The sequence below is a fragment of the Stegodyphus dumicola genome, chromosome 5, assembly GCF_044657685.1.
Source record: "Stegodyphus dumicola isolate Sdum_Otavi_A_Nest chromosome 5, ASM4465768v1".
In the NCBI taxonomy this organism is placed as follows: Eukaryota; Metazoa; Arthropoda; class Arachnida; order Araneae; family Eresidae; genus Stegodyphus; species Stegodyphus dumicola.
Window position 1 is genome coordinate 159,191,818 of NC_140772.1, and position 13,992 is coordinate 159,205,809.

The 13,992-nt window shown below is 33.4% G+C and overlaps 1 protein-coding gene across 3 annotated transcripts in view; it reads left to right on the forward strand.

Annotated features, from left to right (window-relative positions):
• The window catches only part of LOC118184990 (carboxypeptidase D-like), a 741,090-nt gene that overhangs the window by 292,229 nt on the left and 434,869 nt on the right, over positions 1 to 13,992 (forward strand). The window contains exon 1 of one of the 3 annotated variants that reach the window (XM_085817299.1): positions 3,164 to 3,269. The exons of the other annotated variants lie outside the window; for them this stretch is intronic. The gene's annotated coding sequence lies outside the window, so the exon portion shown is untranslated. Of the gene's footprint in view, positions 1 to 3,163; positions 3,270 to 13,992 lie in introns of those variants that run through there. 3 annotated transcript variants of the gene reach the window in all.

Consider the following 13,992-nt stretch of genomic DNA (forward strand, 5'->3'; position numbering starts at 1 on the left):
TCTCAGTGTTCCTACTACATCAGTACTTCTACATTTTGATTTCATTACACATACATATTCTGGTTTTCACTCAATTAGTTCAAAGACAGTTTTTTTTGTGGGTCTCTCGCCGAAGAATTTCTTCAGGGCGAGAAGGAACTGGAGCTTCCTGGAAAAAGCACAAGAGCACAGAAGCTTTTCTAGTCACAGGTGGTTGCCCATGGTGGAAAAGAAAATAAATTCACGAGGAAGTCCTAGTATGGAGGTAGCGACTTAACCGTCTGCCATTAACTCAGACGCTGCTCTTAATAGAGCTGCTAATATATTAGGTTTGGAGAGTCTCTCCACTCTACTTCTCTCGGAAATGCGTTCCGAGTTTCGTTCTAGAGTCTTGGGAAGTTCCGGAACACGCGCTGCTGTTGTGTTTCTGGGGCATAAACCTCAATGCAGCCTTGATCAATAAGTTCGAGCCTTTTTGGGGATATCTGCTGTGATGAGGCTGAGAAGTTTCTTTCCAAAGAACATTTCCATTTCCAAAGAACGGAAATGGAAATGCCGTTCGTCATCAGCTGCATAATATTGTAGTATGAGGTTACGAATATACAACAATAATTTCTCTACTTTTATGTGTGGAAATCTTGGATTTGAAGTTCTTCCTCCCACTAGAAGTTCCTTCCGAAACGCCCCCTTTAAAATTAAGATTTCCTTTCTGATTGCATTTGCATGACAGTTAATTTGCATGCTGGCCACCGTTTATAAACACATATAAGAACTTCGGACCTAAGAAATATCTCGAAGCATTATATTGCGCACTCAGCAGCTTAATTTGTAAGCTTTTTAATTATTTGCCTTTTCAGTTTTCCAATGTGAAATTACTAAATTGACGAATTAATCGGTTCAAATAGGAAAACATTATTCACTAGTGTAAGGAAGAAATGTAAACTCCATCTTGATTGATAGAAATAAATGTTAGTCTTATTGACTATGTAGAGAACAAATGTTACTTCTTTCAGTCACTGTTAAAAATACCACATGTGGTTGGAACTTATCGTCATTTACAACTTCAACTTACGATTGCCATATGTTCTTCACGGATACTTTTAGAATCAAAGAATTTTAAATTAGAAAGAAAAGTGGTATTATTTTTACTGGCGTTAGAATTTATAAATAAGATTTAGTTTTTACCAGTCTCACTGTTTGACAATGGTCAACCCAAGCCTACGACATTCATCGTGGCAAGGAGCCAAATGCACCTGTCGTTGCCAAGAGACTTGAGCACCTTATAGGTGATGCCCGATTTTAGCTCAGTTCTGCCCCAAATTTTGAGACAAAGCACCCCAGGGGGATGTGTCAGAGGTCTCCTACCCTTCTTTTCCTATCACCAACCTCTCGAGATCAGGTTTAGTAAAGCAGAAATAAATAGCCACTGGAAATTCATACTTGAAATCTGTGTATAGGAACTATCTATTTATTGCATAGAAAACTTAGTTTTATGAAAGGAAAAGCTAGAAAACAAAATAGCTTTTACTGCATCTGACTTAGCATCTTATGCAGAGCTTAATTTCCAAAATCGGAAGTGCCGGAACCCTATGGATGACCATCAGAGAAGAGAGAGGAAAGTAGATAAAAGGGCTAATAAAGCAGTAAAATAATTAACAATTAAAATAATGAATTAATTAAAATTAAATAAATGTAAAGAGGTAAATAAAAATGTAATGAATTTTGAAAACTAATGGTAAATAGTTGGATAATAAAATTAAACACTGGACTACACTGGACTAATCCCATTGAGCACATGTGGAATGGTCTCGGAAAGCATATTGCTGCCCCCAATCCCCTTTCAAACCTTAGGTGGGCTTAGAGCTGTTTTATGTGATCAATAGCCGTTACTACCCATGCAACTCATAGACAACATCATAAACAGCATAAGATATCGCTCTCAGGCCTTTTTGCTGTTCAAGGTGATCATACTCCACGATTGAGAATGTTTTTTTGTTTACTTTATATGCTTGAATTTAGAAGATTTTATGTGTCTGTTGATATTACAAACTCTGTATAACATTGGCTTGTGTTTTTAATTTAGTGGAAACAAAGTGGTTGAACACCAACTAACGCCAAGTTTCATCGAATTTGTTTGCATACTTATCAGTTTACCGTTCGTTGCTGAACGTTTTTAAATCAGTATAAGAATAGTATTTCTTGCTTCATCGTGCAAATATAAGAAGTTACTTTGCTAATATGAAACTCTGTAAACCTCTTAACATTTCTGTGATTCGAATCGTTTGGATATGTTCTACAGTTTTGGGATAGGGTAATTTTCAAAACCAGGCATTCAGTTTCGAGACTAAGTATTTATATATAATTGTGAATTCTTTCTCGTTTCGTTTGTTTTAAAAACTCTAAAAATTCTAATAATGATATATTTTTCATATCCTTACATTTTTACTATTTACCTTCTGAAACTTTTTAAACTGATAACCAATGCTTACATTTTTAAAATCAAGTTTTATTTATCAAGCATTTATTTTATCCAGTTAATTAGTTTTTGGGTTCTAATAGCGGGGAAAAGATTCAAATGCAATTGCAATACAGCACAAAGTGTTTTGGAAGTGAATTTTAAAAACGGTGAAATTACTCTCCTGAGACAATGAGAGTTAATAGCGAACGGAATACCTAAGGCTAGCACTAATAGAAAAAAAACCGGCAGATAGGTACGCAGCACAACTTTCCAACGCATGTACCAATCTCGAAACCATTAACCATTCCAAGACAAGATGGTGCCGCGCTGTGGCGAATGTCTTTTTAGGCACCCCGAGGCGTAAAATAGGCCGGAATAGCCACCTTGAGTAACAAAGACGTCGTATAAAAAAGCCCATAAATAAGAAAAAGAATCAAAGAAAGAGTACAATTGGCTCAAGGCCTAAAGCTATTCGTTTCCCACACTCCCGCATCGAACCACCCCACGCCTCCTATCGGGAAGGAGAGAAAAAAATAAATAAAAAAGGAAATAGCGAAAGTGATTTCTTTTATTATTTTTTTTCTTTTACGTGGAGTTTGGTCTTTTGCTTCATGTTCTTTAGACGAAGTTTCTCTCGTGGTATTGATCAGCGAAACGATCCTGAATGGTTTAACTTTGGTAGACGCTTTGTAGTGGTGAAAATGGAAAGTGAAGTGAAAGAGCAAACTCCAGAAACGAGTACGTGCTGCTGGAGTGAATCCTACTCTTTAGCAGATCAGAAACTGTGGCTTCTATTGTGCCATTCAAAAAGTGATGATACTTAATTTTCAAAGTATGTAGTTTCAAAATATTTTATTTCTAATTCATTATTGAGCGAGCTATGAAGTAAACCTAAGTGTTAAAGAAAGAATTCTCTTATTAGCAAAATGGGTGGCACGACGGTTAACAAATTTCGCCACTAAAAACTCTTTAAAGCATAATATTCTTTTAACTAGGCTTTCTGCTCTGTGAAAACCAATGGCGGATTTAAACACATTTATATGGACTTCTGTAAGCCCTTCATTTCATTGAAAAAAGTTATTTTTAAATACATTTTTTTCAGAATTAATTTGTTTTAAAGGTCTCTTGGTTAACGTTGTAACTAGTGATTGCAGTTTGCTCGATCCCATCAATTTGCGTTTAGTTAAAAAATTTTGTTATGTTCAAAACTGTGTTACTCTAAGTGCTGAAACATTTCATAAAGTTAACATAAAGTACTGAAACATTCTGATACAGAGTCGATCCTAGCGGGGGGGGGGGGAAGATGATGCACGAGAGCGGTCAGATTTAAGGGCGGTGTAATGATTATGAAACACGTTACATTTCTGTAAAAAAGGGGGGCCAGTTTTAATTTTGCATGTCGCCGCCCGACGGTCTAAGATCAGTACTGAATATATATATATATATATATATATATATATATATATATATATATACATATACATATACATATGTAGGATCATTAGTTAAGGAAATAAAGCCTGTATCATGAATACTCTGAAATAAAAAAAATAAACTTTGATCCCATGAAATGCATTCTGAAATAGCGATTGTAAAATATGTAATGTTATTTGCATCTGAAAAGAAAGTTAATGTTTTCTAACAAACCTATTTGGCGCAACTTAATAATTGCCCATTGCGTAACGAGTTAGTATAATCTGTAGCTCACTCTGTTATATACTTGATAGTAGCATAAGATCTGTTATTAGCTATTTTCTCCCTCCTTCCGTCATGCCTTCGTTGTGTAACGGTAAAACACTCGACGCGTATTCGATAGGTCCAGTTCAAGTCCCGGCGAGGGCATTGCTCATTTTTCATTTCTCATGCTAAAAAAATAACCTAATGACTGTACACTATAATATACAGCAAAAGAAGAATACGCACTTACTTTTTAAATTGTTTTACTCTTAAGCAAAATACGAATTTCTGTTGTATAAAAAAAAATTGATGTTGATCATTTCAAAAATTCGCATTTTGCGAAATTATATATATATTTTTTTTTGATTGCGCGTTTTTATTATTTCTTGTGTGAACGCTACAACTAATAAACTGTCTCTATAGTTTTTTAACTGCTTTGAATATTTATCTTCAATAAGGGAATGAAACGTAAATTGAATTTCGAGTTATTCCTTACATCCTGGTACGCATTTCTGCAATTGATAAAAGTATCTTTGTAAAAACGATAATATATATTGATTTTTATTGATAATTTTACCACTACATTTTTTTTATTAGCACTTGATATTAGAATCTTCACGGAGAGGACGACCTAAACATAGTTATACCCTCCCAGGATTCGCATCACGTATTCTCCACGGCTAGCTGGATATGCTACCACTTAACCGGACTAGCTCATGAAGCGGAAAAGCGATATTTCTTTATATTTTTAGTGGCTCACAATATAATTTCAATTTCGTATGTTTTTATTTTGGAAAGTATTAAAACAGTTAGAAAGCAAACGGTTTGGCCATTTGAATTTTGTAGATTTGGACTCGAGTAAGATTCTGAATCAACCGAGACAGAAGAAAAAAAAAAACACTTACGTGAAATTAACATAAGGGCGAGAAGATATTAAAATGATTTCATCTTAAAATGTATTTGTCTTGTTGATTTTCCATATACATAGCTTCTGAAGAATAAAACGTTCCTTAGTAAGACGGTGCGACAAAAGAATTGTTAGAGAGTTATGCACATTTCCATAATTACGAGAATAAAATCAATATCATTATTTTGAGAAGCGATGCTTTGCAAATATGCATCTGAGACTGTGATAGAAATGGATGCTATGTGCCGTGAAGTAACAAGTTTTATTACGATGCATAGATCATTTTTCATTTATCGGCTAGCTAAACAATCCATTTTGTTAAACAAATATTTGAATCGTAATTCTTTTGGTGAGATCGAGTTTAAAACAGGAGCCGCATGGTAGCTGGAAGATGTTCAAGCGCAATCTCTGTTTTTCCAACTTACATTTCCTAAGAAAAATAATCAATAATAATGTAATATAAACCTAATGTAAAAGAAGTCTGCAGCTTTATTTGAGAGCTTGAATGTGCCTATATGTCTTTTGAACTACGAACTTTCTTATTTAACGACATGATTTAACAACATTTTTACATGATTTCTGCTGTTTATTGAGAAAATTATCTGAATATCATGTATAATATCCCTTAGCGCAGTGCTTTTCACACTTTTAATTAACGCATCTGTATATAGTTCCAATTCAGCCGGCCATACGTGAGTACATTAGTTGTGGAAGGGAAGGGAAAAAGAAGGTAATAATGGAATAATGTATAAATAGAAAAAAATTAAAAGTAATTTCCGGAGTTAACACCAGCGAATCCATAGACAGGAATGGAATTCCTCTAATTTGTTTTTAAGACTTTGCTTTATTTTTGGTAAAAATGTTTTGTTGTCTATTAGTAATTTATCTGATTAATTATTTTTCAAGTATGCGTATTTTCTTGAAAATTAAAGTTGGATTATTTTGCTGACAAATTAATATTGATGAAAATTTATTTTATTGATATATAATTGATAATGCAGAGATATAAGACTCTGAAACGTTTCTTGATAATGTAAACGCTAGTAACAGAATTAATAAATGTATTTAAATTTTAATAAGATTTTACTTTATGCCTTTTCGCTCTTCTGAAAAGTTTCATATTTGCTTTATAGAATGATCCATCATTGTGCTAATATTAATGGCTTAGAAAGGGGGCTAAGATTTACGTTTATTGAATGTAACACTCAAACCTTTATGTTTAATCTTGTTAATACTAGTAACTGATTAGGAATGTTTCTAGGATATCTAAAAAACTGAAAAGAGGCGTCTTTTGTTCCGTTATGCTACGTTTTCATGTTATTTATTATCCACGTGTCTTAGCACGTGGATAATAAATAATATGATAAATAATAAAAATACCTTTAATATTAAAGGGAGAATACTGATATTCATTAAAATGACCAACCGTTAGGAATATAAGAAACCAAACAATTCTGTATTGAGGCAAGTAATACATGCTGTCAGAACACATGTCTCATTTATTGCAATATATATAGTGCTGCTACCGTATACAATTGTCTGCTTGTATACGATAAATTACATGTCATTTAAATTAGATCACTTAGTTATGTTATTTAAAAATTTTCTAAAAATATAACTATATTTATTAAGTTCATTAATTAATTAAAAAAATTTAATCTGTTAAAGAATTTCAAGCGGTTAAATCTGAAAGATAAATTAAAATTTTTATGTTTTATCAAACGGCAGCTCTTTAAGAACTAAAAACATGGGAGGATGTGTGGACATGGGAGGTATCTGTCCCGACTTCCTAGCGTGCCTTCGTGGTGTAGTGGTTCTGCACGCTGAGCAGGTATTCCAGAGGTCGGTGGTTCGATTCCCGGCGAAGGCGTTAGCTCATTTATCATCTTTCCGGCTTTTCCAATTAACCTAATGTCTACAAGATCTCATATCTTGTAGTATCTCAAAACTTGCTAAGACACGTGGATAATAAATAACATGAAAATGGGCATAACGGAACAAAAATTACGAGAAGCCGATGAAGAACGTTTCTAACGTCAAAATAAGTAAACACTGCCTTGAAAGAGTTTCATGAAAATGAGTCAACTTTTATAAATGTAAAATTTTATATTAAATTTAAATTACAATGCCTCTTAAAAATGTTTTAAACATTTATACATTTGTATATTTATTGTGATTTTTCATACCTTCTTATTAATGCTTATTCCATAAGGATATATATTTTTTTCCCATGCACATGCTTACAGTAGACAACAAATGAATTATCAATAGTACATTTCCACAAAAGGAGTCGCATGTGGAATAAAGCATAGGAATGGTACTTTACCGTAATACAAAACTCTCTAGTAGACATTCGTAGAAGCTGGAGAATTTTGTGCAGAAGAAACTATACTGCAGAATACTATTCCTAAAGCGATTTAGTGCGTGTTGGATTTAGGTCTAACAGATTACGTTGTTATAGCGTTAGCCAATTACTATTTTTTTGGCAAGGAAGCCATTTACCAGATGCGCCCTTTCTCAAAATACGTTATTACCAAAACACAGAGTGCCATAGAAGTTTTCCGAGAGAAGTTTTCTATCATAAAACTTAACTTATCACGTACAAAAGTTATTTCGAAGAACATTTGAAAACAGATACTTTTGCATTTTTAATGCGAAGCAATTTTGTGTCATGATATAAAGAAAGTTGTAGTTAGAATCTTTTTTGAATCGCAGAATTTCCCCTTATTTTTATTATTATATTACATTGAATTTTGGTAGCAAGATTGACGTATATAGAACATTGAAGCATTTAAATTTTGAATGTATTTGTGAACTTATTACGGAAAAACTTTGCTTAAATGTTTCATAATTGTGTAATTTTCATCAAAATAAAAGAAACACATTCCTGAAAACAGTTTAATGCACAATGCATCAATGTTAAGTTATTGGTTTTAATTTTTCCCATCTTCATTTTATTTATTTCCCCTTTCCTATGGCTTCTATGGATATATGAAACTCTCTTATAGTTATAACAGAGATATCATGCTTTAACTGTGTTAAACTCTATACCTCTGTTAAAAGCAAAATTACCTCCATCCATCTCTTCAGAATTGTACCTAGTATTCATTTCACCAGACAGAAATTACCGTCCTTCAACAAGAAGTTTAGATCCACTGGCTAATCGTCAGTAGATGTATGAAAAACTGTAACCAGAACATTATATAATGGTTTAATATTATACAACTTTTACTTCCGCATAGAAAGTATTGTGATCACGAAAAATTCCTGGTACCAAATTTCAACGAAAATATCCATTTTGACAGCTATCGAATGCAATTTAACGATGTTTTGGCGTGACATCTGTACGTATGGACAGAATAAAGAACTCTTTTTTGCAAAACGTATTATAAGTACTGGAAACTATTTTTTTCTTCTTTAACATTTGAAATTAGCTGTTAAGGTTTTCACTATCCGATAATGATTCATTTAAAAGTAATGCAATTTTAATAAAATTTTTAGCAACTGTTAATAATCCTAATACTCTTAATATAGCTAGTAATAAATGTTCCCAATATCATGCAAGTAAGTGTTTCGAATACGTTTTCTTACACACATTTATCACTGAGTCTAAAATAAAATTCATGGAAATGATAAAATTCTCTAGTAACATATTATGAAAAATTATAACAGTTCCCCGTGCATGTTGTTCTGCTGTAGTGTCGTAAGTCCAACTTGCAACTGAGACAATCGTGGATTAAAACCTCATCGAAGACGATTTTTCAAGTACTTTATCTCCTGAAATTCCAGAAATGTAATATCTCTATAATGTAGGTTGCAACTGTTTAGAGATTTTTGTTTTGTTAGTTTTATTCAAAATTTTTAATTAATACTCGGGAGTATTTTTATTTATGTTATTTTATATAAAAATGAATTGAAATAAAATTTTTGCGTTTCCTAAGAAATAAACAAGTTCGAGTTATTATAATTGAAATATTTAAGTTTAAACATTATTTATGGTATATAATTTTATATTTTTCTTGGTTTGTAGAATTTAAAATTTGCGAGAGTATGTTTGCACATAAAATGGATGCTAATCGGCAACGAATGATTTTTCAAACATGTTTTGAGGTGACATCTGATACAGAAGTCATTCGGTTGCTTAATTTTCACTAGCAAAATCTGTCACCAGGTAATTTACAGCACTATGATTTTTCCTGAAAGAAAATTACGCCCACATCGTGTTGCAGGCAGAGACTTTGAAGACTCTAACACTGAAGATAATTTTGTTAGCTTTGCTGTTGTGTGCCTAGACAAAAACCATGGGTTTGGAAGTTAGTAATGAAAACGTGAATGAGTTACTATAGACTCACAAAAATGTGTTCGCCGCGGTACAGTTTCAGCAGGTAAATGTGAGAATCAGCAATAAAAAATATCTTCAAGGAAATATTTTCAGATATAAATATTAAGAGAAAAGAAGGAAAAATGATTGTAGGAGTCTGAAACTTCGAGCAAAATAAGATAACGTACAAAAATTCATGGAACACCATCACTTTGATGGAAGCAATAGCAATCCAGATCATAAGCATTTTCAATAACAATGCCATGGTTTAATTTAGAAACATTTCAAGACTTTGACAAAAATAAATCACATTGGACCCATTTTTAGCGAGGCAAAGGCCCAATGATTCTCATGTGGAATCGAGTAGCACTAGAAGTGAAAATGAAATCAAAGAAAGACAGTTATTTGACGTTTTTATGAAAATAAAGCCCCTATTCACAAAATAGCTTCTCTTTTCTTTCTTTCCCTCACAATATTCTTCGTACAAGTGTAGCAAAGTTAAATTAAATTTTAATTGTTTTATCTGTTTAGTTTTCTGTTTATCTTTATTTGCCTTACATTTAAAACTTTCGATTAGTTTTGCATTATCAACTCAAGCATAAAATACTTGTATTGAGGCACAAGCTAATTGAACACGGAGAATAATTGTGCCTTTATTTAGAGTGTTCACTGACCACAAGTAATTCTTATTTGAACTTCTACTCGTAGGAGACTAATGACACATCGCCACCGATGATGGAGTGAGTTAATTTCAGTGTACATTAATGCCGGTGGGCATAATACCACTATTTTCTTGGAGGAAGGAAGTAAGTCTCAGTTTATGAAATTAAGAACGAATTACGTTTAAATCGAATTTTCACTAATCTTGCTTCTCCTTGTAAAAACTCGTGTATACGAGCCAGTTTCCCTTATAAAGTCCTCCACGAAGGCATTCCTTCCCTTAGGCAGATAGCCCTAGTGTGCTTTGTCATAATTAAATACACCACACCACACCTTGTAAAAACTCTAAATTCATTCTCCTTTTTTGATATCCGACTAAAGCAAGTTGTGTTTTTATATAAAAAGGCAATTTTTAGATTGACATGTGTGATTCACTGTGCAAAGTTACAGTTGTGCTTTGAAATATTAAGATGAAATCTAGTTTCCAATCGGATTGCAAACATTTTAATGCTAAAGCAAATAGAGAAATGAAGCTGACGACTGAATGATGTCGGTCAAAATTGAGGAATAAATTTGTTTGTTTGAAAATTTTACTTTATTTCAGAGGTGTTGTTCTGTTTTTGTTCTTGAGCTACACATTCAAATGCAAATAAAGCTGTAATCTGCTTTTATGTATTTCCTGTTAGATGTCATCCCCACAAAATGTACAACCATCTTTTAGGCTTGTCTAAATATATTTTCTTTATCTTTTTGAAAGAGATTTGTAGAAGAGCCTCGCAAACGTTTACCTACTCATCATGCTCCTGCTAATTAATTTGGGCACTGGCTGGTGTTTCATATAGTAGAGTATAAATAAGTGCGACTTTCGGCGCTATATGATAGTTGCTCTTAGATAATTACTAAAATAAGTGCAATTCAGAAGTCTCCGAACTGTTAGTGTAAATATTGTTTACTCAGACAATGGAAAATATTTGCGAGTATTTATGCTTGGGAAAAATATGATTAAACTTTAGTAAAACATTTATGGAAAAATGTGTTTGATCATCAGTATAGCATCTTATGATCTGGAATAACAAACACGCTAAACGGACGGCAGGAAGAAATTGCAGTAGGTATGTCATTAGTCTTACATAGAAATAGATAAATTCACACGAGAAACTGAAATATTTGCTGAATAAGAGCGTAAACGGCCATAAACGTTATCCTAGTCAGTACTCTGAATAAAGTGGCATGAAGCATATGTCGTCCTGTTCGTTTGATCACTCTCCTTGTAATTTAATAATACTACGGGTTACTACTGAATGCCACAAACATAACAGATCTGTAATGAAATTAAAGGTATGGTCTTTTTAGGTTAGTTTAAGAAATTTCACTGCATGTAATAACGTAAGAAATAAATTAATCGTGATGCAAATGCATACAGTATCAAGGCTTCATAAGGTGAATTAGGCAGATCTTTTTTCTTTAACCGTTTAACTGCTACGCGGCGCAAAAGCGCTGCATTCATCTGTCTCGAAAACCGCGACGCAGTTAGTTATTTTAGAATGCACTGGTGTTACAAAGTACGCATGAGGTCAGACTACGTACGTTCACACCCACGAAGCAACAAACACACACTGAAACTCGCAGCGCTTTGAGACAAATGAACGCAGCGCTTTTGTGCCGCATAGCAGCCCAAACGGTTAAATATTTTTCCCCTAGTGGGATAGACAGTTTATATATTTGCTTTCTCCGGGATTTGAACTCGGGCCCTTCCGTACGGCAGTCAGAATCACTAAACATATTCCCATATGGGAAGTTTTTTCTTTACGATCTAAGCGCAATTATTACTAGTTGTATGTTCTGGAAATTTCTAAAGTCTATTCTTTTTGTATCTATTTTCCTCAACTGAAATGAGCACATTCATTTGATTCCCTGTCAAAAGTTTTGCTAGTATCTTATCGTAAGAAAAGATGGCATCCTAGGAAAAACCATCATTGGAGTTGACGAATATATATTTAAAAAAAAAACTGAGCTGCTTCTGTGATATGAAATGAGGCGTATGACCTGATTTTAACCGGAAAATTACGTATTTGAGTTTTAAAGTGAAAGCAATACTTGTGAATGTATTGTTTTTATAATGTCAGGGCATTTCTTAATCGCATCCAGCTGGCCTGATTCTTAAATATCGGATATGGATTCGATTTCAGGGCAGTGAAACTCGTAGTGAATTTTATTTACGTATTATAATAAATTTTTGAAGAGTTTTCCTATACGATATTCCCTGTCTTACTTAGTTTTTAAAGGGGAGCAGCATGGAGTAAATGAATCCGAATCTGACACGTAACTATATAAATTTTGAAACCACCCGTAGTTAATGCAAATGTACGTTCATGCAACAATCATGAACCATTCTTGACACATAAAATCGTCCTTGAGTCTTGTAAAGTCATCCTTGAGTTTATTTAAGCAGAAATATTGGAGAATACCAACATTTTATTCACAATTTCATCTTTCATTTTATTCAGATGTCGTTCATTCTACGTTAAAATTGCAGTTTAGTCTTTTTTTGTTTACAAACATTCACGGCAGCAAATAAAATTTCTTTTATTTAATCCACTCATTTCTGTTTTTACATTCAAGGAATAAAACCTCTTGATCACACTGTTATGAAGTCATAATCCCTAGACCGTTTTATATTATCTTAAAAATTCAACTCTCGAGAGGCATAGTTTATAAAGAAGTCTGAAAATATATGTTCTTAAAGTCGGAATACCGGAGTACGTGCAATACGTTGATGTCGCAATTCTATCCTATCCTAAAATATATCGGCCTTCAGATTCAAGAATAAGAGCTGCCTGTGTTTCACATTAGACCCACATGTGTCTTTTTTTCTGCATTATTCTGTGTCCCCAACGCTTTTCCACAGAAATGTATCAGGATTCTTCTTCCGACATCTGAAGACAATGGAATGTGTATCACGACCTCAAACTTCATTCGTTGCTGACTTGAAATATTTATGAAGCTTCCATCACTTTTACGACCTCGCTGAAAAACGTTCCAGTGGATTCGGAACACGTTTCGAATAAAGCCTTTGCGACATTTCTTCTTTTTTTCCCGTTATTTTATCCATTTTCGAGTTCTAGTGTTCCGTAGATTTGATTTTTCTCTCAGGATGCGGTTTCGTTCCACGCATTCGGTTTTTGAAGACTTCCAGTTTTTTTTAGGTTTCCTAATCTAGTATCCACTGCAAGCCAAGTACTTCAGAATTTTAAATGCAGTCCAGATTATAAAAAGGAAATTATTTTCTTTTGCTGTGTGTAAAGTTTTCATGAATCTCATAATAGTATTATGAATTGGTTTTTTAAAAAGCATATTAAAAATAAATTATTTTCTTTTGCTGTGCTAAAACTTTTAATGATTCTCACAGCAATGATATGAAACCGATTTCAGTGTACACATTGAATGCTTTAAACATTTTATGCCATTGTGTATGTAATTCGTTTCTGTAAAATCTGGTATAATAGACTATTAAGCTAAACAAGCATTTAAGGCACCTTATACCTGAGCAACTAGTGCGCTTTGAGATGACAAATCATAAAAAAAGAGAAGATGGCGAAATCTTAAAGGTATAAAACAACGCTATGAGGATTCTGTATGTCAAAATGGACTTCTGGAGAGTTATAAAATCAATGTGTATTAAACTAAATGCTATTTTTAATTGAAACATTTTTTATAGAAACGAGTAAACATTTGTGCCAGAATAAATTGTTTTTACAACTTTGTAGAATCATTAGGTTATATCGATCTTTCAACGTGAAAAATACGGAGTGCCGTCGCCGGGATTCGAACTCCGGGCCTTCCGAATACGCGTCGAGTGTGCTTCCAATTACACCACGAAGGCATGCGGAGAGAGAAAGAAATTAGCTTATATAGTTCCCCTCTTAAAGGGCGGCTAGGAATTAGGGGATGCAGTCGACAAATCCTAGCGGTGACGAATTATCGTCCACC